This window comes from Schistocerca piceifrons, unplaced genomic scaffold (genome assembly GCF_021461385.2).
Source record: "Schistocerca piceifrons isolate TAMUIC-IGC-003096 unplaced genomic scaffold, iqSchPice1.1 HiC_scaffold_936, whole genome shotgun sequence".
Lineage (NCBI taxonomy): Eukaryota > Metazoa > Arthropoda > Insecta > Orthoptera > Acrididae > Schistocerca > Schistocerca piceifrons.
The window spans coordinates 3,255,001-3,260,000 of NW_025729208.1; the positions used below are offsets into that span (position 1 = coordinate 3,255,001).

The window sequence follows — 5,000 nt, forward strand, 5'->3', positions numbered from 1 at the left end:
CCGGAGGCTGCCCGCCGAGTCATCGGAGGAACTGCGGCGGATCGCTGGTTGGCATCGTTTATGGTTAGAACTAGGGCGGTATCTGATCGCCTTCGAACCTCTAACTTTCGTTCTTGATTAATGAAAACATACTTGGCAAATGCTTTCGCTTCTGTTCGTCTTCCGACGATCCAAGAATTTCACCTCTAACGTCGCAATACGAATGCCCCCGCCTGTCCCTATTAATCATTACCTCGGGTTCCGAAAACCAACAAAATAGAACCGAGGTCCTATTCCATTATTCCATGCACACAGCATTCAGGCGGGCTTGCCTGCTTTAAGCACTCTAATTTGTTCAAAGTAAACGTGCCGGCCCACCGAGACACTCAATAAAGAGCACCCTGGTAGGATTTCAACGGGGTCCACCTCGGGACGCACGAGCACGCACGAGGCGGTCGCACGCCTTCGGCTCGCCCCACCGGCAGGACGTCCCACGATACATGCCAGTTAAACACCGACGGGCGGTGAACCAACAGCGTGGGACACAAATCCAACTACGAGCTTTTTAACCGCAACAACTTTAATATACGCTATTGGAGCTGGAATTACCGCGGCTGCTGGCATCAGACTTGCCCTCCAATAGATACTCGTTAAAGGATTTAAAGTGTACTCATTCCGATTACGGGGCCTCGGATGAGTCCCGTATCGTTATTTTTCGTCACTACCTCCCCGTGCCGGGAGTGGGTAATTTGCGCGCCTGCTGCCTTCCTTGGATGTGGTAGCCGTTTCTCAGGCTCCCTCTCCGGAATCGAACCCTGATTCCCCGTTACCCATTACAACCATGGTAGGCGCAGAACCTACCATCGACAGTTGATAAGGCAGACATTTGAAAGATGCGTCGCCGGTACGAGGACCGTGCGATCAGCCCAAAGTTATTCAGAGTCACCAAGGCAAACGGACCGGACGAGCCGACCGATTGGTTTTGATCTAATAAAAGCGTCCCTTCCATCTCTGGTCGGGACTCTGTTTGCATGTATTAGCTCTAGAATTACCACAGTTATCCAAGTAACGTGGGTACGATCTAAGGAACCATAACTGATTTAATGAGCCATTCGCGGTTTCACCTTAATGCGGCTTGTACTGAGACATGCATGGCTTAATCTTTGAGACAAGCATATGACTACTGGCAGGATCAACCAGGGAGCTGCGTCAACTAGAGCTGAGCAGCCGGCCGCCCGGGAGTGTGTCCCGGGGGCCCGCGCGAACACGCAAGCGTCCGCTCAATCATTCTGCAAACAGGAGGAGGCTGAGCTCCCCTGCACAATACACCTCGAAACCCTCTCAGGTCCCGGCGGCGCGCAGCGCCGTCCCAAGTACTTGGTCGGGTTCGAGAGAGGCGCAATCGCCCGGAGTTAGGCGAGTAGACGCTTTCGGTGCGACCACCCGTGCTCCCAACTGAGCTTGCCGCTGCCGACAGAGGCCCGGGAGCGTGCTGTCGTGGCATTGCCGGCGGGAGACAACACGCGCCACCTACGGTGACCGGCAGCTCCAACGCCAGCGCCACAGAAGGACAAAAGCCCCACTTGGGTGCCGAAGCGAACTCTCCCAGCACAGCGCACGCGCCAACACATCCGCACAGCTGCGATACAAACCACCAGCGAGAACCGCTGGGGCGACCGAGCAGCAGACGGCGTCGCGGCGCCGAGCGCCGGGCGGCGGCGCATCCTCAACGCACACAGTCCTCAATCGGACCAGCACACTGAAGATGTCCACCGCGCTTCGCACCGGGCCCGCGAGGACTTACTTTGGCCGCACGGCGACGCGCGCAGGGTGCGCCGGCGCGCAGCTGCGACGCCTGCCGCGTCCGTCGGCCGGCGCGCCTGCCACTGGCCGCCCCCACCAGCCGGCTGTAGCGCGTGCGCCCACGCACCGCGCGGCCAGCACGCCGGGAGGCGCCCCCTCACCGGCCGGGGACGGTCCCACCCAGCCACCGCCGCGTATCGCTTCACACCCAGATGCCGTTCAGTTTCATCGGCATGGTGGGTATCGCTGGAACAACCGGTTAGTACCTCAACCTATCGTCGCCATCACCGATTCACCCCTAGCGAGAACAACCGCACCACAACGGGTTACCATTTCTTCATTTGCGTAACTTCACCAGAAAACGTAGGCGTCCATCGCCATTAGCAACTTCAACGATTATTGCATGCCTGTGTCAGGTGTCACGCCACACTACGTCTGCCCACATACACGCAACAAAATGTGCACGCCTAGACAATACGTGGAAGGTGGCCCCCGTACGTATGCGATGTCCATTGCTCGAACGACTGTCAACCGGCCTCTGTAGCATGTCGCAGATATGGAACGCGGTGCACCATGCTATCACGGTGTTTGAGGAAAGACGACTAGGTCCGAATACATCAACAGACAGCTCATGCTGATCGCCATCCACGGCGTCCATTCCTCCCACACGTCTCTATGGCGTACCACACTGCAGTCCAGCTCTCATAGGGAGACGACACGTACCTGCGTGCACAATATTTGCACTGTATGGTCCGCCGTTTTTGGGCGCAGTCGTTGTACGGTCACACATGTGCCACGATGTATCATTCAGTACATAAGGACGAATGTGCAGTACAGATTGTGGTTTATGCGTACGACATCAGCGGACAGTTGACACAGGCCGCACCACAACGTAGCCTGAGTACGTCGCATGCGAAGGGCATTGAACATGCAAACTTCTCACCAACCAGCTTGCGAAGGCAGGGGGCAAGGTGGGGACGTGGGGAGGGTGGGGGGGGGGGCGGCATGTACGTCCTGCTGCCATCCACATTACAGTGTACAGCAGGAGCATGTGGAAAGTGAGCAAGACTTGCAAGGTGTTTAACATGAAGCGATACACAGGGGAGCGGGCAGTGCGAGTAGCGAACTATATTGCGAGGGTTGCGGGTGGGCAACACTACACAAATTGAACGAGTCGTATAACAATTACAGAGCAGGTTTAGACGACAACGTGGGTTAGGTTAGCGGACAACGTGGGTTAGGTTAGCGGACAACGTGGGTTAGGTTAGCGGACAACGTGGGTTAGGTTAGCGGACAACGTGGGTTAGGTTAGCGGACAACGTGGGTTAGGTTAGCGGACAACGTGGGTTACGTTAAGGCACAACGTGGGTTACGTTAAGGCACAACGTGGGTTACGTTAAGGCACAACGTGGGTTACGTTAAGGCACAACGTGGGTTACGTTAAGGCGCAACTTGGGTTACGTTAAGGCACAACGTGGGTTACGTTAAGGCGCAACTTGGGTTACGTTAAGGCACAACGTGTGTTACGTTAAGGCACAACGTGTGTTACGTTAAGGCACAACGTGGGTTACGTTAAGGCACAACGTGGGTTACGTTAAGGCACAACGTGGGTTACGTTAAGGCACAACGTGGGTTACGTTAAGGCACAACGTGGGTTACGTTAAGGCACAACATGGGTTACGTTAAGGCACAACATGGGTTAGGTTAAGGCACAACATGGGTTAGGTTAAGGCACAACATAGGTTAGGTTAAGGCACAACATAGGTTAGGTTAAGGCACAACATAGGTTAGGTTAAGGCACAACATAGGTTAGGTTAAGGCACAACATAGGTTAGGTTAAGGCACAACATAGGTTAGGTTAAGGCACAATATAGGTTAGGTTAAGGTACAACATAGGTTAGGTTAAGGTACAACATAGGTTAGGTTAGGTTACACGTTGTTGTAAGGAAAGGTGTAGGGGGGGGGCGGGTGCGGCAGGTTCGTTGATAGTGATTATAGTATGTGAATGCTTGTGACATGATCAGATTTGTCACGTCAGGATGCACCTTTGGCTTATTAGAGGCGGCGCTCCAATTCTATGCTTGTGTGAGACCTGTGTCTTTGACTCATGTCATTGTTTGTGCGCTGTGACAGGAGGTACTATTGTGATGTTGGGTGCACCGTTGTATAGGACATGTGTGGGTGTTGGTGCCTTATCTGCGCAATGGTGGATGTCGAAAGGGTGGGATATTCTATTTTCCGCATGGACCTCCTGGTCTGGTTGTGATAGTGTGGATTGTGTAATGTGGCGGAGAGGATGCACTGGATGTTGTTCCATGCTGGTGCTTACATATTGTATGTGCGCCTGTTAGAAGCAGAGAGTGGTGCGTGATCAGAGTGTCTAGCTGACGTGTGGTTCCCATTGTGGGCAGACTCTTTCAGCATGTATACGGACAGTTGTATATATTTTCTGTAGTTTGATGGCTCTGCATTGATTACTAATCAGCGCCGTGTGTACGGGTAATCTGGTTCCAGTCCAAAATGTTCCATCTGTGTACATTAGTGACAAAGACTCCCCCCATGCAGTGGGGCTCGGTCTGTTATAACTCTTCCGCGTAATATATTTGCCCCACGTTTTTGCGACTGCGAGTGCGAGTGCGAGTGCGAGTGCAACGCGCATGGGGACCGACATGCTGATGGCTCGGTATCGGACGCCGTACAGTGAGCAACGCGATCGCGTCTCTCGCTCGTAAGTGGTACAGGTCGCGGCTCATGTATAGGGACAGCGGGAATGTCGCATATTGGAAATAACTCTTTTTTTTTTTTTTTTTTTTCTTTATTGTATTTCAATTCCCCTATCGGGGCGGGCTGGCAGCAGCATATGCGCTGCTCTTCAGCCGAAAGACATAGAACAAAACAATAGAAGACATTTAAAAACAGCAAAGGAGAGAAGAAGGCGAACATAGATATAAAAAGGGAGAACATCATGGAAGGCAATATACAAAAAACGGGGTGACTGTAAAATGGAGATAAAAAACTGTTTAAAAGTAGCACACACAAAAGGCCACACACTGCGACAATTAAAAGAAACACAAGGCACAGTATGACTGGAGCATAAAGGTGTCGACGGCTGGCATAGCACACAGCGTAGCACTGACGGCGAACCTCCAGGCAGCACACAATTAAAATCACACCTCTTGACGTACACGAGAAAAGCACGAAACACAACACTGACGTGG

At 53.0% G+C, this 5,000-nt stretch overlaps 1 non-coding gene across 1 annotated transcript in view; it reads right to left on the bottom strand.

The window, feature by feature from the left end:
• The window catches only part of LOC124771395, a 1,909-nt gene extending 727 nt beyond the window's left edge, over window positions 1-1,182 (bottom strand). The window contains exon 1 of the ribosomal RNA XR_007013407.1: window positions 1-1,182. This exon is cut by the window's left edge and continues 727 nt beyond it. This is a non-coding gene — a ribosomal RNA (small subunit ribosomal RNA).
• Between the last annotated feature and the right edge of the window lie 3,818 nt (window positions 1,183-5,000).